The sequence below is a fragment of the Salvelinus fontinalis genome, chromosome 12 (assembly GCF_029448725.1).
Source record: "Salvelinus fontinalis isolate EN_2023a chromosome 12, ASM2944872v1, whole genome shotgun sequence".
Classification (NCBI taxonomy): Eukaryota; Metazoa; Chordata; class Actinopteri; order Salmoniformes; family Salmonidae; genus Salvelinus; species Salvelinus fontinalis.
Genome location: NC_074676.1, coordinates 17,216,978 through 17,238,752, shown reverse-complemented (window position 1 = coordinate 17,238,752; position 21,775 = coordinate 17,216,978). Strand labels below are relative to the sequence as shown.

The following is a 21,775-nucleotide window of genomic DNA, read 5'->3' as shown; positions in this document are numbered from 1 at the left end:
CACCTATCATATTCAACGGGTGTTGCGCATTCATAAATGCATCAGTTATTCTGCGCTCTGGCACACTCAGACGAGAGAAAGGAGAAGATATCCGAAATTAATTTACGAACGCACCCTGAAATTGTCATGGCGACATTGGCTGGCATTGGGTCTAACGTTCGCCTCGCGAAGAACTACGCATGTGCCACTATATAAGGTCACGTTCACAAGGTTGGAGTAATAACATGTTCAACTACTTAAGTCATTGGGTGGAATCTAGGTTGTGCTTTTTTAGATTTCGAGAAATTTAACAACTAAGGAAGAATTGTTCACTTCTCTCATTTACTTCTCAAACCCCGGACTGGTCTGTTTCGCAAGCGTTCCCGGAAGTCTCGCGATGTTGCGCCTCTGGTTCAGAAACTCTGTGATCTAACGATGACGTAGGGCTGGGGCGTGTGGATTTACTTCCTGGGATTTGTAGCTTGTAAATGCAGCGTTCATGTAGTAGTCAGAACTAGGAAACTCGGAATTATCCGATGTACTAATTCGTTGAACGTGGCACGTGATTAACCACAACCAGTTAGCGAGTCGGAAATATCAGAGTTCCTTAGTTCCAACTAGTACTTGAACGCGGCACGATTCCTAGCCAAGTGGACGATGTCAGTTTCTCGTATAAAGGAATTTATGACATTTTTAGAATTTTACAACATGCTTTAAATATAATAGTTTGTTCGAATAGAGCAGTATGCATGTCACGGAATTGTGTTGAATGCCCTAACGTTACATAGGGGGGGAAAAAACGTGTTGGAAGTCCTAGCTAGCTAGTTAACGTTACTCGGACGGAGGCTAGCTGAAACGACCACCATGAGAGACAACGAGAAGACGTGGAAAGTTTACTCCGAACCAAAGATAACAGAGGTGTGATAATATTGCAGTACCACGATACACCGGGGGACTTGGTGTCTGGGTATGTCACATGAGTAACTCCACAGAGTTCCGAGCCACGCCTCGGGACGAGAGAGAGCTGTCAACCAGGCAGCAGAGACATGACGTGGTTCTTTCATCCGACAGAATGGTACATGTCATAGCCAACGTGTGTTGTTTTGCTCTTTTGAGAAAAGAGGTTGGAGTTGGAGGTAACTCGATGTGGGTAGTGCCTTGGGCTGGGAGGGAACGAATTAATGAGAGGCATAGGGTAGCATAAGAGCGCATTCTCTTCCCGTGTCTGACAGCGCTGTCAATACTTCACTTCACAATTTGGAGCTAGGACTCGGGAGTTCGGCGAACATTGGTGCTCTAGCTACACAGGACCAGCTAGCTGTCTGATGTTTTATTTGATGAAATTAAACCAGCTCTACGAAGCTTGCTTATTGGAGTGCAGGTCCTCAAAGAGATAACTCGTGGTAAGATCTTGGCATAATATATTTTTTGTTTGTTTCTAAAGTAAGACTTGCACCATACTTGCCTTCAACATAGTCGATTGTGTGTTTTTATTTGTTCCTTCATTTGATTTGTTCCCCCTATATAAATGCCTAAATCACTTTTGTATGATTTGTTTTGCATAAATATTGCTATTTCTTATTACTATGTTATTGGCATTTTGAGTAGCCTACGTCATTGATAATAAGATCAGGAGTTACAATGAGCCTACATAATATGGCTGGTCTGAAGATAAGTATCAAAGAAACAAATGCAGTCCTGTATGACAAGCTTATAGGAGAGTCAGTTTTTGTTCTAAAAATGAACTTTCTGTGACCCAGTTAATCCATCCTAGAGCTTTTGTATATCTGATCATTCATGCCCATAGGAATCTCAGCAGGGTAAAACGAAGGTCTGACATTACTGTAGAATGCAAAACAACTTGAAGTGTGGTGGAGTTGTACTGTACATATGCAGAGTTTTCCAATAGGATTAACACTGCATGACACGATTTGCACTTTTTAAAGTAGATGTTTTGGTTTCTTATCAGGTCCAACGTCTTAGCCTTTTAGTTCTACGTTCAGGAGCGGTTGTTTTGTTTAATGGTGAACTTCTCTGACTGGCTAACTCTGGCTGTAACTGTTGAACATATTGACCGGATGGTTTCTAGAGTAACCTGAATCCTATTGAAATGACACTCACTTGGGAATGGCCTTTATTTAGGTGACACAGATCTGCAGGGAGGGCCTAGATGTTTTGTTCATTGGTTCTAAGGAGGTATAGAGTCACTGTCAGGGTGATATAATGGTAATGCTGACATTCAACCCTCCTGAGGAATCCATTGACCCAGGCTGTATCAGTAGATTAATGCACCATGCAGTACTATGGGCTGGTGCTTGTCAGTGGCTGGCAGCATTCACTCACTCTCTTTGTGTTTTCCTTAGTAAAGCCAGTCAGGAGCTGAGTCAGACTGAAAATGAAGGGGAAATCCAGCAACTCTTCAAAGACAAATAAAGTTAACTTCCAAAAATTTTATTTTGTGAGTTTAAAACAAAAAAATGTAAGTGCACTTCCATTGTCCTCCAAGAGTTGCTGCATTCTTCCTTAAGTATGCTCCTCTGTACAAAGTGAGCTTAGCTCAGAGAGAGAGAGTAGACAGTGATACCTAACCACGGCAGTCTCAGTGACTCACCTTTACACAGCAGATCCACACACTGAAGATGAGAACCGAGGTCTCTGCCTGCCATGTGGAGGCCTTCAGGTGTGTGTGTGTGTGTGTCTCTCTCCCACTGCTGTGATGATTTTTGTTCCACTCCCTGAGCATTGTGTGTCTCTAGAGAGGATGTGTGGTGGTATGCTCTGTTTCACTCCTCTGCGGTTCAGTAGAAACTCCTGGAATATAAGCCTTTCTAAGAATGAGTCGGCCAGAGCTAAGACACAGGGCTCAAACCAAAACACTCGCATTTGCGACCCTTTGACTTGGCAGTGCTACACCCTTTTAAAAAATGTTTTTATTGGTCTCTAGGGTGGCATAGAAATTGTTTTAGCTGGTCACGTTAGTTTTTGGTTCACAATTAGCTTATTTTTTATTATCAAGATGTATTCAAACGGCAATGGGTATGCAACAATGGGTATGTAGACCAGGTATTCAAAAAGTTTGGTCCAAAGGCTTGGTTGAATCTCTGTGATGCGCAATTCAGTCGTCATGCGCTGTTTGAATTAACATTTCTAAAGGCTTTCCCCAAAAAACCTTCCTCATCAAATGTTGACTGCAAAGTAGGCCTACCTAGCCGAATGATATCATGATGATTTGTACCAATTGCAGGGGCATTTGTTTTGCAAACGATGTCATAAAACTTAGCCTACACTGCACATTGTACAGTACAAAAACACCGCCGGCCAAACACAACACAATGATCTCTTGATAGGCGTGCAATTGAAGTAAAGGGCATGTGCACCATCAATTTTTTTTTTGGGGGGGGGGGGTTCCCAGACCTGAAAAGTGGACTCCTGATGTGGTTTGAAAACCTGTGGGGGAGAAGAAAACTCAGAAACGTGGAAAATAGAATTTACCAAAACATAACCTGATTTTATAGGGCCCTGGGTCAATAACATGACGTGTCCATTTTGGTGTCCGAAGCAAATTTACAGTATTATAAAAATACATTTTTACAAACACTGCATTATAAGACTTAACTTTCCCCTATTTATAGGCATAAGAGTATTCATTGTGAATAATGGGAATTCAGAGAGCTAATAGAGCTCAGAAGTAGCAAAATGCCATTAAGATTAACTGTCCACAACTAAAATCAATATGCATAGATTTTTTAATAAACAACAATAAAAATCCAATAAACTCCTCTGGCATAATTGTGAGGGTATCTGTATTGATAAATTAAAAATAATGGCGAGGATCCTAAACCTTATTACATTTTATGCTTTAAAAGACTTTTGTCCATACATTGGGATTTCATTAAATGTCATTCAGTATAACAGACATTCAGGAGCCATTTCAGACAATGCTTTGCGATAGCACATGACAGGATATTGCATCAGAAAGAAGATTCAGAAGACCTCCACACAGTGCAGAAAGGTCAGTAAGTCTCTCCTAAAATGTTGATTATTTCACCTTTTTGGTCACTGGTACACTATAATGTCCTGTCATACGATACAACTCTTTAAAATCATTTTTATTTTAAAATGTCATATTTGATGTGAAATTACTTTAAAAAGCTGTAGATCAAGGTCATAGTTTTTTCATAGGTGGATGGGCCTGTAGAATAAGTTCAATCAATCAATCAATCAAATGTATTTATAAAGCCCTTACATCAGCTGATGTCACAAAGTGCTGTACAGAAACCCCGCCTAAAACCCCAATCAGCAAGCATTGCAGGTGTAGAAGCACGGTGGCTAGGAAAGACTCCCTAGAAAGGCCAGAACCTAGGAATACACCTAGAGAGGAACCAGGCTATGCGGGGTGGCCAGTCCTCTTCTGGCTGTGCCGGGTGGAGATTATAACAGAACATGGCCAAGATGTGCAAATGTTCAGAGATGACCAGCAGGGTCAAATAATGGTTCAAGCTGTTTTTTGTCATACGGAGTGTCGATTATGTAATTCTGTATAACTGTTATTCCACAATGTCATTCATTACTTCACATGACACATAATGTATATATAGTTTTTGTGTTTTTAGGACTATTCTTAAGCTTTTAAGGAATGTAGTGTATGTTTTATTGATGACATACTTACAGTTGAAGTTGGAAGTTTACATACACCGTAGCCAAATACATTTAAACTCAGTTTTTCACAATTCCTGACATTTAATCCTAGTAAAAATTCCCTGTCTTAGGTTAGTTAGTATCAACCACTTTATTTTAAGAATGTGAAATGTCAGAATAATAGTAGAGATAATTATTTATTTCAGCTTTTATTTCTTCATCACATTCTCAGTGGGTTTATAGAAGTTTACATACACTCAACTAGTATTTGGTAGTATTTCCTTTGAATTGCTTAACTTGGGTCAAATGTTTCGGGTAGCCTTCCACAAGCTTCCCACAATAAGTTGGGTGAATTTTGGCCCCTTCCTCCTGACAGAGCTGGTGTAACTGAGTCAGATTTGTAGGCCTCCTTGCTCGCACACGCTTTTTCAGTTCTGCCCACAAATGTTCTATATGATTGAGGTCAGGGCTTTGTGTTGGCCACTCCAATACCTTGACTTTGTTGTCCTTAAGCCATTTTGCCACAACTTTGGAAGTATGCTTGGGGTCATTGTCCATTTGGAAGACCCATTTGCGACCAAGCTTTAACTTCCTGACTAGTGTCTTGAGATGTTTCTTCAATATATCCACATCATTTTCCTACCTCATGATGCCATCTATTTTGTGACGTGCACCAGTCCCTCCTGCAGCAAAGAACCCCCACAACATGATGCTGCCACCCCTGTGCTTCATGGTTGGGATGGTGTTCTTCGCCTTGCAAGCATTCCCCTTTTTACTCCAAACATAATGATGGTCATTATAGCCAAACAGTTATCTTTTTGTTTCATCAGACCAGAGGACATTTCTCGAAAAATACGATCTTTGTCCCCATGTGCAGTAGCAAACCGTAGTCTGGCTTTTTTATGGCGGTTTTGGAGCAGTGGCTTCTTCATTGCCGAGCGGCCTTTCAGGATATGTCGATATAGGACTTGTTTTACTGTGGATATAGATATTTTTGTACCTGTTTCCTCCAGCATGTTCACAAGGTCCTTTGCTGTTGTTCTGGGATTGATTTGCACTCCTCACAAGTACGTTCATCTCTAGGAGACAGAACGCGTCTCCTACCTGAGCGGTATGACGGCTGCGTGGTCCCATGGTGTTTATACTTGCATACTATTGTTTGTACAGATGAACGTGGTACCTTCAGGCATTTGGAAATTGCTCCCAAGGATGAACCAGACTTGTGGAGGTCTACAATTTCTTTTCTGAGGTCTTGGCTGATTTCTTTTGATTTTCCCATGATGTCAAGCAAAGAGGAACTGAGTTTGAAGGTAGGCCTTGAAATACATCCACAGGTACACCTCCAATTGACTCATATCATGTCAATTAGCCTATCAGAAGCTTCTAAAGCCATGACATTTTCTGGAATTTTCCAAGCTGTTTAAAGGCAACACTCAAATTAGTGTGTGTTCTGTTCTACTTAGTGTATGTTCTGTAACTTCTGACCCACTGGAATTGTGATACAGTGAATAAGTGAAATAATATGTCTAAACATTTGGGTAAAATGACTTGTGTCATGCACAAAGTAGATGTCCTAACCGACTTGCCAAAACAATAATTTGTTAACAAGAAATTTGTGGAGTGGTTGAAAAACAAGTTTTAATGACTCCAACCTAAGTGTATGTAAATTTCCGACTTCAACTGTGTATGTATTTTTATGTGTTAAGGAATATTTTGTCTATCTATTACATTGTGAAAAACAAAAGTAATGACAACATTATCATAATTATTTGTCTTTTGTGAAGTCACATATTCAAGTCATAAGAACTTAATTAATATAATGTTTTATTAATGCTTTATCAGTACAGTTTTGATGTTGAGGGAATATATGTACTTATAGATGCCTCTATCCAACAAAGAGAGAGCTGCACTGTTCAGGGCCCGGAAGAACTCAGATCCTCTTGTTAGGGAAGAGTGGCATCTGAGCAGGAAGCCTAGTTATTATAGTGGTCATGCAGTTAAGTGACAAGTGCAGTTCAGTAACCAGCAAACCTGAATTAAGACTAAGTTCAATTAGGTTCACACTCATTTGAAGAAGGCTAGATCTTTTAGGTAATCAATACAATGTATGAGTGTCAGACTAAGTTGTGGGCTATTACGCAAAGGTTGTTTACAATAGCGTTTAGGAAATATTAATGTAAAAACAAAAGACAGGCGCATGGCAGGATCTGAACAGAATCCTGAAGCAAAAACTCGACCTGCTCGCCAAGTACCATTTCATCAAGTTGAGAAGTGCCGAAATCTTAAAGAAAACATCGGTGACAATGAAGTAGTTGTTCATATGGACTTCTCAGAAAACTATGCATGTAAATTGCATACTAGTGTGTTGTACACGTTTCAGGGGTGCCAGTCATATGCTACATTATCAGATAGCCTCCGCCACGATGAAAGAGCCATGTGAGCACACCTTGACGCTATTTTGAAGGAAGTGAAGGGGCAAAATTCCTCTATAACTACTCTTCACTTCATGAGTGGCTATCCTGTCACACAGTACAGGAACAAAAATTATATTTTACCTATTCAGCACACTTCCATTTCATGGAACTTCTCAGAGAAGGGATACGGTAACGGTGCTCCTGATGAAGTCGGTGGAGCAGGCAAACGTACGTAGTGCTGATGACATGGTGAAAATGGGAGCAGATATCCAGACCACAAAAGATCTGTACAGCAAACTACAGGAAAACACAAGCTCAAGCGTAAAGTACTTTTGGATATCTGAAGTTGACGTGTGTAGATATGACGATGCAGTGTAGAGTCAGTTGCAAGTGGTTAAAGACACCATGAAAATACATCAGATTGCCTCACAAACCTTTGGGAAGATAAGTCAGAGAGCTGTCCTGCTTCTGGAGCCACGGAGAGAGACATTGTGACTGCAATCAAGAAGGATCTGAGGAGCTCAAAGTCAACACTGCAGCCTGCACAAAACAATACACTGGATTTAGTTGGGAAGTTTGTTATTGTGATGTACGATAACCAACCTTTTGTCGGCCAAGTCCTTGATCTGGTGGAGAATGAAATTGTGGTGAGCTGCATGAGACAAACTTTGTGAAAGAACTCAATCATGTGGCCAGAAACAAGCGATGTGATCTTTTACCACATATCTGATGTGAAAGAAGTCATCAGAGCAAACCACTAATCACAGCTCAAAACTATGCAGCCCGGATTGGAAAGAATTCAGAGACGTTGTAACTCAAAGGCTCCACCTAAAATGGGGGAGAGTTCACCAGAGATTGGCTATTTTGTAGCTTAATTTAAAGTGATGGTTACAAGGCCATGTAACAGAAGTTAAATGTGAAGTTAATTTAAGTTTTAAAACAACATTCCAAGTGCTTCATTCTATAGCTAGAGGACTCCTGATATCTCCAGGAGTGATTTTTTTTTTTTTGTCTTTATCTGTTGTGGTCACACCACTCTCTCACTTGAGTATCTTACCTAATTATTTACAGATTACCTAATTTTTCTATTTTGTAGCTTCATCAACTATGTGTGTTTTCTATACCTGTTCGCACCTCTCTCTGTAGGCTTTACAGACACTCCCAACCCCTTGGCTGCAAAGCTTCTAATTTAGTGTGCTCTTCGTGCACAACCCAGGTGGAATTCCGGGTCTCTGCCAGCGTTTGGAACTGCCCTATGCTGCCCTTCAGTCCGATTTACTTTTTGGCCCTGGCGGAGATATGGTTCACCCCAGAGAACACCGCTACTCCAGCTGCTCTTTCTTCATCTGACTATGTTTTCTCTTATAGTCCGAGAGCATCTGGTCGTCACAGTGGTGGCACAGGTCTACTCATCACCTGTCCATCTCCTCATTTGAATTCCATGCTGTCATTGTCACTTGTCCACTCAAGCTTAACATTATTGTCATCTATCACCCACCAGATGCCCTTGGAGAGTTCCTCAATGAGCTTGACCCCTTGCTAAGCTAATTTCCTGACGATGGCGCACCGCTCTTCGTACTTGGCGACTTTAACCTCCTGACGTCTGCCTTCCATTAATTTCTTTCCAACACTTGAGTGTGCTGTCTCAACTTTCTCCTTATCTCTCTCAGAACGATCTTCTTAACCCAAACCACTCATGCTTCAAGACGGGTCACTCAACCGAGACTGCTCTTGGAGGCTCTCTACACTGCCAAAGCTAATTTTCTCATTCTCCTAGATCTATCCACTGCCTTCAACACCTTGAACGATCAGATCCTCCTCTCCACCCGCTCAGGGCTGGGCGTCTCAGGCTATGCACACTCTTGGATTGCATCCTACCTGGCAGGCCGCTCCTACCAGGTGACGTGGAGGGGATCTGTGTCGGCACCACGTACTCTTACTAATGGTGTCCCCCAGGGCTCTGTTCTAGGCCCTCTTCTCTCTATACACCAAGTCACTCGGCTCTGTCATATCCTCACATGATCTCTCCTATCAATGCTATGCTGATGAGACTCAACTACTTTTCTCGGTCCCCAAGCTCAACCTCGATAAGACGGAACTGCTCTTCCTCCCGGGTAAGGCCGACCCACTCAAAGACCTCTCCTTCACGGTTGACAACTCCAGTGTCGCCCTCCCAGCGCGCAAAGAATCTTGGCGTGACCCTGGACAACCACCCTGTCGTTCTCTGGATATAGACACTATATTGTGATCACTGCATCCAATGGGTACCGATACAGCTTTAGAACAAAGTTCTACAGTATTAGTAAAAATGTGACGGATACATGTGGATGATCTTGTTCCTGTAGTGTTTGTCAACACCCTGGTAGGTTGATTAATAACCTGAACCAGATTAAAGGCACTGGCTACAGTGAGAAGCTTCCGCTTGATCGGACAGCTTGATGAAAACCAGTCAATATCCAGGTCTCCAAGAAAGTAGACCTCTCTGTTTACATCACATATACTATTAAGCGTTTCACACATTATTTAGATCCTGACTATTTTATTTTATTTTACCTTTATTTAACCAGGTAGGCTAGTTGAGAACAAGTTCTCATTTGCAACTGCGACCTGGCCAAAATAAAGCAAAGCAGTGTGACACAGACAACAACAGAGTTACACATGGAGTAAACAATAAACAAGCCAATAACACAAACAAGTCAATGACACAGTAGAAGAAATAAAGTCTATATACAGTGTGTGCAAAAGGCATGAGGAGATAGGCAATAAATAGGCCACAGGAGCGAATAATTAAAATTTAGCAGATTAACACTGGAGTGATAAATGAGCAGATGATGATGTGCAGGTAGAGATACTGGTGTGCAAAAGAGCAGAAAAGTAAATACAATAAAAACAGTATGGGGATGATGTAGGTAGATTGGGTGGGCTATTTACAGATGGACTATGTACAGCTGCAGCGATCGGTTAGCTGCTCAGATAGTTGGTGAGGGAAATAAAAGTCTCCAACTTCAGCGATTTTTGCAATTCGTTCCAGTCACTGGCAGCAGAGAACTGGAAGGAAAGGCGGCCAAATTAGGTGTTGGCTTTGGGGATGATCAGTGAGATACCTGCTGGAACGTGTGCTACGGGTGGGTGTTGTTATCATGACCAGTGAACTGAGATAAGGCGGAGCTTTACCTAGCATAGACTTATAGATGACCTGGAGCCAGTGGGTCTGGCGACAAGTATGTAGCGAGGGCCAGCCGACTAGAGCATACATGTCGCAGTGGTGGGTGGTATAAGGTGATTTGGTAACAAAACGGATGGCACTGTGATTACTCAGCAAACTGGATGCAGTCTGAGTGTTGGAAGCTATTTTTTAGATGACATCGCCGAAGTCGAGGATCGGTAGGATAGTCAGTTTTACGAGGGTAAGTTTTGCGGCGTGAGTGAAGGAGGCTTTGTTGCGAAATAGAAAGCCGATTTTGGATTGGAGATGTTTAATATGAGTCTGGAAGGAGAGTTTACAGTCTAGCCAGACACCTAGGTATTTATAGTTGTCCACATATTCTAAGTCAGAACCGTCCAGAGTAGTGATGCTGGACAGGCGGGCAGGTGCAGGCAGCGATCGGTTGAAGAGCATGCATTTAGTTTTACTAGCGTTTAAGAGCAGTTGGAGGCCACGGAAGGACTGTTGTATGGCATTGAAGCTCGTTTGGAGGTTTGTTAGCACAGTGTCCAAGGAAGGGCCAGAAGTATACAGAATGGTGTTGTCTGCGTAGAGGTGGATCAGGGAATCGCCCGCAGCAAGAGCGACATCATTGATATATACAGAGAAAAGAGTCGGCCCGAGAATTGAACCCTGTGGTACACCCATAGAGACTGCCAGATGTCCGTTAGCACTTGGAGGGAGGGTTGCTGTATATAGTCTCTTCTATAGATGTTATATCTTTGTATTGCTACTGCTGTATCATCAAATGAATTGTCTAAGTGAGCCTCAAATGGCTAATATATGAATGATGTTAGCAAGTTATTTATTGCATGAACCTTATTTCTAAAGCTACATATATCCATATGGGCTATTTTCAGCCCTTTCTTGGGTAGCTTCTCAGAGATAGATATGTGAAAGAGCAAACAAAGAAAGATAAAAAAATATACATTCAGCAGTCAATTAATCAATTGGTTTGTGTGTGTGTGTGCTGCAGGGTTGAAACTACAAACCCATAGGCTTTGCTCTATCATCCCTTCCAGGCTTGGAAAATGAGCCTGTCATAGCAGATGTAAGCAATGTCCCAACGCGCTCTGGCAGCTTCCATGGCTGGGATAAGTTCTTTCCTTTTCTGACACACAGCTTCAGGATAGTTCTCGTTGAGGAAGATATACGTTCTTCTCAAGTTTGTGGCTCTTTCCAGAACAGCTACCTTGTCCTTGAACCTCGAACTTTACCACTATCGGCCTGGGCCGGTGGTGGGTTTTCCAGTCTTTCCTTCTTAATGCGTTTGAGCCAATCAGTTGTGTTATGACAAAGGGGTGGTATACAGAAGATAGGGGTATTTGGTGAAATTCCAAGTACATATTATTGCAAGAACAGCTCAAATAAGCAAAGAGAAACAACAGTCCATGATTACTTTAATGAAAACTGGCTCTCTTGTGGACTGCCACAGGAAAGGAAGACCCAGAGTTACCTCTGCTGCAGAGGATAAGAGTTAATCTTCACTTCAGATTGCAGCCCAAATAAATGCTTCACATAGTTCAAGTAACAGACACATCTCACCATCAACTGTTCAGAGGAGACTGTGTGAATCAGGCCTTCATGGTTGAATTACTGCAAAGAAACCACTACTAAAGGACACCTATAAGAAGAGACTAGCTTGGGCCAAGAAGCACGAGCAATGTACTTTAGACTGGTGGAAATCTGTCCTTTGTTCTGATGAGTCCAAATTTGAGAGTTTTCGTTTCAACCGCCGGGTCTTTGTGAGATGCAGAGAAGGTGAACGGATCATCTCTGTATGTGTGGTTTCCACCGTGAAGCATGGAGGAGGAGGTGTGGGGGTGCTTTGCTGGTGACACTGTCAGTGATTTATTTAGAATTCAAGGCACACTTAACCAGCATGTCTACGACAGCATTCTGCAGCGATACACCATCTCATCTGGTTTGTGCTTAGTGGGACTATGATTTGTTTTTCAACAGGACATTAACTAAAAAAACAGCTCCAGGCTGTGTAAGGGTTATTCGATCAAGAAGGAGAGTGATGGATTTCTGCATCAGATGACCTAGCCTCCAATCACCCGACCTTAACCCAATTGAGAAGTTTTAGGATGAGTTGGACCACAGTGAAGAAAAAGCAGCCAAGACATGCTCAGCATATGTGGGAACTCCTTCCAGACTGTTGGAAAAGCATTCCTCTTGAAGCTGGTTGAGAGAATGCCAAGTGTTCAAAGCTATCATCAAGGCAAAGGGTGGCTACCTTGAAGAATCTAAAATATATTTTGATTTGGTTAACACTTTCTTTGGTTACTACATGATTCCATGTGTGTTATTTCATAGTTTTGATGTCACACCAATGTAGAAAATAGTCAAAATAATTAAAAACCCTTGAAGGGATAGGTGTGTCCAAACCTTTGATTGGTACTGTGTGGAAGGCCAGCATCTGGGTTGTCGCTTCTTCACTGTTGACGTTGAGACTGGTGTTTTGTGGGTACTATTTAATGAAGCTGCCAGTTGAGGACTTGTGAGGCATCTGTTTCTCAAACTAGACAATCTAATGTACTTGTCCTTTTGCTCAGTTGTGCACCGGGGCCTTCCACTCCTCTTTATATTCTGGTTGAAGCCAGTTTGCGCTGTTCTGTGAAGGAAGTAGTACACAGGCAATTTCTAGCATGGAATTCATTTCTCAGAACAAGAATAGACTGACGAGTTTCAGCAGAAAGTTCTTTGTTTCTGGCCATTTTGAACCTGTAATAGAACCCACAAATGCTGATGCTCCAGATACTCAACTAGTCTAAAGGCCAGTTTTATTGCTTATTTAATCAGAACAACAGTTTTAAGCTGTGCTAACATAATTGCAAAAGGGTTTTCTAATGATCAATTAGCCTTTTAAAATTATAAACTTGGATTAGCTAACACAACGTGCCATTGGAACACAGGAGTAATGGTTACTGATAATGGGCCTCTGAACGCCTATGTAGCTATTCCATTAAAAATCAGCTGTTTCCAGCTACAATAGACTTTTACAACATTAACAATGTCTACAATGTATTTTTGATCCATTTTATTTTAAATGGACAAAAAAAATAGCTTTTCTTTCAAAAACAAGGACATTTCAAAAGTGACCCCAAACATTTGAACAGTTGTGTGTGTATACATACAGTTGAAGTTTACATACACCTCCGCCAAATACATTTAAACTCAGTTTTTTCACAATTCCTGACATTTAATCCTAGTAAAAATTCCCAGTCTTAGGTCAGTTAGGATCACCCCTTTATTTTAAGAATGGGAAATGTCAGAATAGAGATTTATTTTTCAGCTTTTATTTATTTCATCACATTCCCAGTGGGTCAGTAGTCTACATATACTAATTGAGTGTTTGGTAGCATTGCCTTTCAATTGTTTAACTTGGGTCAAACGTTTTGGGTAGCCTTTCACAAGCTTCCCACAATAAGTTGGGTGAATTTTGGCCCATTCCTCCTGACAGAGCTGGTGTAACTGAGTCAGGTTCGTAGGCCTCCTTGCTCGCACACACTTTTTCAGTTCTGCCCACAAATGTTCTATAGGATTGATGTCAGGGCTTTGTGATGGCCACTCCAAGACCTTGACTTTGTTGTCCTTAAGCCATTTTGCCACAACTTTGGAAGTATGCTTGGGGTCATTGTCCATTTGGAAGACCCATTTGCGACCATGCTTTAACTTCCCGACTGATGTCTTGAGATATTGCTTCAATATATCCACATAATTTTCCTACCTCATGATGCCATCTATTTTGTGAAGTGCACCAGTCCTTCCTGCACCAAAGCACCCCCACAACATGATGCTGCCACTCCCGTGCTTCATGGTTGGGATGGTGTTCTTCGGCTTGGAAGTCTCCCCCTTTTTCCTCCAAACATAACGATGGTCATTACAGCCAAACAGTTCCATTTTTGTTTCATCAGACCAAAGGACATTTCTCCAAAAAGTACAATCTTTGTCCCCATGTGCAGTTGCAACCCGTAGTCTGGCTTTTTTATGGCGGTTTTGGAGCAGTGGCTTCTTCCTTGCTGATGGACCTTTCAGGTTATGTTGATATAGGACTCATTTTACTGTGGATATAGATACTTTTGTACCTGTTTCCTCCAGCATCTTCACAAGGTCCTTTTCTGTTGTTCTGGGATTGATTTGCACTTTTCGCACCAAAGTACGTTCATCTCTAGGAGACAGAACGCGTATGACGGCTGCGTGTTCCCATGGTGTTTATACTTGCGTACTATTGTTTGTACAGATGAGCGTGGTACCTTCAGGGGTTTGGAAATTGCTCCCAAGGATGAACCAGACTTGTGGAGGTCTACAATTTCCTTTCTGAGGTCTTGGCTGATTTCTTTTGATTTTCCCATGATGTCAAGCAGAGGCACTGAGTTTGAAGGTAGGCCTTGAAATACATCCACAGGTGCACCTCCAATTGACTCAAATTATGTCAATTAGCCTATCAGAAGCTTCTAAAGCCATGACATAATTTTCTGGAATTTTCCAAGCTATTTAAAGGCACAGTCAACTTAGTGTATGTAAACTTCTGACCCACCTGAATTGTGATACAGTGAAATAATCTGTCAAATTCGCGTTTATCATCGAAGGACTGAGCGTTACCCCGAGGCCTGTACTCTGGAGCGGGATCGAGGTGGCGGGTCCGTCATGGTCTGGGGGCGGTGTGTCACAGCATCATCGGACTGAGCTTGTTGTCATTGCAGGCAATCTCAATGCTGTGCGTTACAGGGAAGACATCCTCCTCCCTCATGTGGTACCCTTCCTGCAGGCCCATCCTGACATGACCCTCCAGCATGACAATGCCATCAAATCAAAGTTTATTTGTCACGTGTGCCGAATTCAACCTTACAGTGAAATGCTTACTTACAGGCTCTAACCGATAGTGCAAAATAGGTATTAGGTGAACAATAGGTAAGTAAAGAAATAAAAACAGTAAAAAGACATTGAAAAATAACAGCAGCAAGGCTATATACAGTAGCGAGGCTACATACAGACACCGGTTAGTCGGGCTGATTGAGGTAGTATGTACATGTAGATATGGTTAAAGTGACTATGCATATATGATGAACAGAGAGTAGCAGTAGCGTAAAACAGGAGTTTGTGGGTGGTTGGACACAATTCAGATAGCCCGGTTAGCCAATGTGTGGGAGCACTGGTTGGTCAGGCCAATTGAGGTAGTATGTACATCAATGTATAGTCAAAGTGACTATGCATATATGATAAACAGAGAGTAGTAGCAGCGTAAAAGAGTGGTTGGGGGGGGCGCACACAGTGCAAATAGTCCGGGTAACCATTTGATTACCTGTTCAGGAGTCTTATGGCTTGGGGGTAAAAACTGTTGAGAAGCCTTTTTGTCCTAGACTTGGCTCTCCGGTACCGCTTGCCATGCGGTAGTAGAGAGAACAGTCAATGACTCGGGTGGCTGGGGTCTTTGACAATTTTTAGGGCCTTCCTCTGACACCGCCTGGTGTAGAGGTCCTGGATGGCAGGCAGCTTAGCCCCAGTGATGTACTGGGCCGTACGCACTACCCTCTGTAGTGCCTTGCGGTCGGAGGCCGAGCAATTGCCGTACCAGGCAGTGATGCAACCAGTCAGGATGCTCTCGATGTTGCAGCTGTAGAACCTTTTGAGGATCTCAGGACCCATGCCAAATCTTTTTAGTTTCCTGAGGGGGAATAGGCTTTGTCGTGCCCTCTTCACGACTGTCTTTTGTGTTTGGACCATTCTAGTTTGTTGGTGATGTGGACACCAAGGAACTTGAAGCTCTCAACCTGCTCCACTACAGCCCCGTCGATAAGAATGGGGAGTGCTCGGTCCTCATTTTCCTGTAGTCCACAATCATCTCCAGCCATACTGCTCGTTCTGTGCGTGATTTCCTGCAAGACCGGAATGTCAGTGTTCTGCCATGGCCAGCGAAGAGCCCGGATCTCATTCCCATTGAGCACGTCTGGGACCTGTTGGACCGGAGGGTGAGGGCTAGGGCCATTTCCCCCCAGAAATGTCTGGGAACTTGCAGGTACCTTGGTGGAAGAGTGGTGTAACATCTCACAGGAAGAACTGGCAAATCTGGTGCAGTCCACAAGGAGGAGATGCACTGCAGTACTTATTGCAGCTGGTGGCCACACCAGATACTGACTGTTACTTTTGATTTTGACCCCCCCCCCCACCCCCTTTTGTTCAGGGACACATTATTCAATTTCTGTTAGTCACATGTCTGTAACTTGTTCAGTTTATGTCTAAGTTTTTGAGTCTAATGTTCATACAAATATTTACACATGTTAAGTTTGCTGAAAATAAACCCAGTTGACAGTGAGAGGATGTTTCTTTTTTTGCTGAGTTTATATACACACCACACTAATGAAGGTAAAAATAACTTTAATTATCATATTTTACACATTTTTCTTCCCATTTTGAAATCCTTGCTAGTCATTGACCCACCCTACAACTGTAGAGTGACTGTTCAAAATCGCTAACATTAACACCCTTTTTCAGATTGCGCAAAGGTTTTATTTATTTTTCCCTCCGAACAATCAATGTAAATATGATAGTGTCAAAATGTCATTATTTGTGTATGGAAGGTATAGGCTACTTGCTCAATCAGAAATGTAAAGATAACATTTAAATGATGTACGCATCATCTGCTTTCCCAGGCCAGCATTCTTTTCATTCAGGCCAGTAGTTTGAAGTTGGTACTAGCCAGGTGTGCCACTGGCATAATTTACCTGAATGTCAAGCCCTGCAAGTGCATGTTAATTTTAAAGATTGCTAGTCATTATTAACCTGGTTTTGTATGGAATGCAAACACATTATGGACACAGTTCAGGTCATTATCACCGCGCAGTGGTAAAAAAATGGTGTGACCAAATCATGTGCTCGTGCCATCAACTGAAAAAGTTGGTAGCACCAGTGGAACACCTTAGTCTAGAGCTCTGTGGATGGGTGTTGACACACACTGGGTGGGTGTTTAGGTTCTTGAGAGCACTTTGTCGCTGCTTGTCTTCATCTTTATCATGAGAAACTGTTTCAAACTGCCAATTCATGCTCTTCAACAGCAGATAGGTTAATCCTGGATCACTTTGTCAGTTTTCCTGTATCATTTTACAAGATCTACCTACCTGCTTTGTATAGGCCAATAATGATCATACCTTGGCACTCTCCAGTCTGATAACGTAGAGACAAAGACAAGTTGGTGTCGTTTACAGCTGCTGATACGCAGACTTACCGCCAATTATAGCTGCCACCCAACTACTTTATGATCACATTAAAACAATAATGAATACACACACAGTGTGGTAATGCTTATCACTGCGCTAAACTCCTCCACTTCTCAGTAGTGTAGTGCTGCTGAATCCCACATCGACCCATAGCTCCCAAGGCTCGCCATTAGATCTGAGAGGCATGGATAGGTTTAAACAATGTAATTACTGTATTTCACCTTGACTGGGTTTTGCCATATTGCTGCTAACACCTATCCATTTCTTTCAGATCGACAACAGCACCAAAAGGGTGGATACTATAGTCGAATTAGGGAGTTCTCCTTCCAAATTGATAGTGGTGCGTATACAGGGACCAGAGTGCTTTAGGAGTGACTGGAACTCAAGTCAGCTGGAAAAAGGGAGGGATAGGGTCATTCAAAGCTACTATATTTAAAGCGAGTTCTGAAGGAGATATCTGAGTGAAACAGCATCACCCAACTCCAGTATCAGTTTGTTACAGAAGGTAAACAGAATGCTGCTGCATGTGTAAGTACAGCAGTCAATTTTTTGCATAATTGCCAGTTAACTGTAGCTATAATATTCACCCAGATAATAAACTGAATGGCAATGTTTTATTTGTGTGATATACATTTGTATCATTGTTTAGTGTCCAGTTAGCCCAAGAATGTACTGTTAAGGAGTGTAGGCGAGCATACTCCTTTAACGTCCAAGGACCTTATAGGTTATGTTCAGAGGGAAACTGGCTCTGGCACCCAAAACAAATAAATACTCAATCTAATTGTGAATCGTATTGTAGAAATATAAAGTGACTTTCATATCACATCAAAATAATTTCACAAATGCAAAACAAACACTTTCTATACTCTGGTTTAACCAGTTTTAACAGTTGCAGCCGACAGTGTTTTTCAGGTGTCGTTCTTCACCTACATTTGACATTTTAGTAGTTTAGTAGACGCTCTTATCCTGAGCGACTTACACACAAGTGTTCGAAGACGCTATCTAGCTAATTTCCACAGATGGTCATCGTAACATGCAAATATGGCAGTGTAATTTTAAACTGTGTTTTGAGTAATTTAACCTTTTTGGTTTTTGAAAATGATCTCATCGATATGAAAGTTAAAAGGTGCAATATGCAGAAATCCCGCCACCATTTCCTGGCTGCTAAAATTCTAAAAGTTCACCAAATTTCATTTTATGTGACAAAACAAGCAATGTATAGTTTAGAGCAGGGTTTCCCAAACTCGGTCCTGGGCCCCCCAACTCATCATCAAGCTTTGATTATTTAAATCAACTGTAGTGCTAGGGCAAAAACCAAAACGTGCATCCAGGGGGGCCCTTAAGAATGGGAAGCAATTTTTGAATCTGTAATAGTTCACTTCCCTTTCTTTGCACGTCACCTGTAAGAAGTCTTAATAGGGTGTTGGGTCACCACGAGCCAGAACAGCTTCAATGCACCTTGGCATAGATTCTACAACTGTTTAACTTTATTGGAGGGATGCGACACCATTCTTCCACAATATTTACCAAGCGGTCACCATGGTCTTTTGTTGATGGTGGTGGAAAAGCTGTCTGAGGCACCGCTCCAGATTCTCCCAAAAGCGTTCAATTGGGTTGAGATCTGGTGACCGAGACGGCCATAGCATATGGTTTACATCATTTTCATTCTCATAAAACCATTCAGTGACTACTCGCTGCCTGTGGATGGGGGCATTGTCAATCTATCAGGGCGCAGCCAAAATAATGGCCTGCCCAGTATTTTTATATAGGACCCTAAGCATAATTAGGGCCCTATGAAATCAGTATGTTTTTTCCCCCAAATTCCATTTTATTTTTTCCCAAATTCCGCTCTTTCCGTTTACATTTTTCTGAATTCTGTGTTATGATTTACGCTCATTTTATCATCAGAAAGAGTATCTAATAATGTGAATGAATAAAACGTCAACAATTTAATAAGATATAACAGTAAATTTGTAATGATGCAACACGTTGCGCTTTTTTAATCAAGGCAAGCGCTTCAATTCAGAGTTCTACTGAGTGTTTCATTATAAATGAAAAAAAGTAATACAAGAATCTAGGCGACAATGAAGCAACCTTCTCATGTTTCCAGCTGGCTGAGGATGTTTGTGACTGCCCAGGTTGATGACTTTTCTACCAACAAAAACTCTGTACAGATGAACATGCTCTGCAAGGTACTTCAAACCAGCTATTCCATCTGCTGCTTCAAACCAGCTATTCTCACTGCTTCAGGAGGAGCCTTGACCTGCACAAACTCCTTCATAATGAGGAATCTGACCGATCTTCTCTTTCTGGCAGGCTTCTCGAAGAAGACAGATCTCATCCTTGTCACAAGTGATGCAACTTCAGAGAAATATTTGTAGTGTTGCCAGGTCTCACCCACCAGATTGATGACATGGCTGAGACAGTTTACACGGACACTGTTGGGCATCACTCCTTTCAGAACCTCCTTTTATGCCTTCAGGCAGTAGGAGGCATTATCTTTGACCACTGCCCAGGCATCATTCAAGTTCAAGATGGTTGCTTTGGATGGAGGCTAGTATAGCTGGGAAAACGTTGAGTAGATGCGTCTGTCCATGAAAATGACATCCACCAGAAAATACTGGTTTAACACGTGCAAGGAAAAATAAGGAACAACTTTAATTGTTTTAACCTAAAATAATATTGTGACAAAATAAGTGTTATTTAAATGTCAAGTATAATAACAAAAAAGATACTGTGATAGTTAGCTAGATGGAGGCAGACAGCTGCTGACATGCATCGCAATATTTCACCACGATAACTTGTTTAGAATATCACAATTTGCATCTGGACAATTCACATTGCAGAATGTAAATGTAGGCTATTGCAACGGTATATTAATAGGCCTTTAAGTTAACTCACCAATGACGATGTTTAGAGCGCTGCAATCCCTTGCATCTGTTGTCTCAACAACCACCGCAAACTTCTTCCCACGGATCTTCTGTAGAACGGCAGTCATATGTTGGTCGAACACACGGGGCAGGTAAATTTGACGGAGACTCCTCTCATTTTTGTGTAACGCTCCTCCCTGATTGCAATGCTTCACTAGAAACGGCCGTAGCTTTTCTAAGGGGATGTCAGACTCGGCGCACACAGCCACAAAGTCCTGAATAAATGATCGTATTGAATCTGCTGATGCGCTTGCAATAGTAATTGTCGTTTGAAGATGTATGATCTGGCTAACACGGTGCTTTTCCATGTTCTTCACATGGGCTTTAGACTTTAAGTGGTTGTCACACGTAATTTTACGTGTCCAATCAATAGTATGCTGACAGAATTTGCAAAACAGCTTATTGTCTGACTCATAATAATAATTGGGTATTGCTCTGCTCTGAATTTAGGGGTTAGGGTCGAATGATTTAGTTTTTTTTACGAATTGGCGCCTCTTCGACATGTTTCTCAAAGTGACAGCCAAGTTGTGAGGTGATGTAAGGGTTCCACCCACGACCCACCCCAATTGAAAACATAATTATTTCTCTAGGCCTACTCGTCTGTAATTGTACAATTATGAAATAATTTAGGTTACTACAATAATCAGCCAAATTATGGAAAATTCTGCAATATTCCACGTTTTACAGTTGATTTCATTTTTTTATTACTAGATTCTGTCCGCATCACGGAAATCATAGGGCCATACATAATGGGATCTAATTAAGTCAGGAACCACCACTCAGGAAATACACCTGTGTGGAAGCACCTGCTTCCAATGTACTTTTTATCCCTCATTTACTCAAGTGTTTCCAGTATTTTGGCAGTTACCTGTATCTAAATCAATTACATTTTATTACAGAAGTTTCAGCAAGCACTGATGGTGATAATGATCAGCAATGGCATTTCATTGGCCTGCTTGCCTCACTCTTCTCAGTCCAGGGATGAGCACTAAGATGGTCCTCTATCTCATTTGGACAGTTTGAGGTTCAGTCTAGAGTTAGGATATCTTATGGTAGGACTGTTTTAAACAGATCTAAGGCTTTTGTTCATTTTTTTATTTTACCTTTATTTAACTAGGCAAGTAAGTTAAGAACAAATCTTATTTACACTGACGGCCTAGGAACACTGGGTTAATTGCCTTGTTCAGGGGCAGAATGACAGATTTTTACCTTGTCAGCTCAGGGATTCAATCTAGCAACCTTTCGGTTACTGGCCCAACACTCTACCTTGCTACAATACCCACTGTAGTGTGTGTAGATCGCAAGCCCATAGTAAGTCAATAGGGCTAAATGACTAGCCACTACTGTTATCTAGCGAGATAAGAACTGTTAGCTAGCTATCTACCCACA

At 41.8% G+C, this 21,775-nt stretch overlaps 1 protein-coding gene across 4 annotated transcripts in view; it reads left to right on the top strand.

Moving 5' to 3' along the window:
• Positions 1 to 580: 580 nt before the first annotated feature.
• LOC129866912 (furin-like) overlaps positions 581 to 21,775 on the top strand; it is a 190,476-nt gene continuing 169,281 nt past the window's right edge. The window contains exon 1 of one of the 4 annotated variants that reach the window (XM_055939940.1): positions 581 to 897. The gene's annotated coding sequence lies outside the window, so the exon portion shown is untranslated. Of the gene's footprint in view, positions 1,383 to 21,775 lie in introns of all 4 variants that reach the window. The other 3 variants (XM_055939939.1, XM_055939938.1, XM_055939937.1) reach the window with 3 other exon arrangements.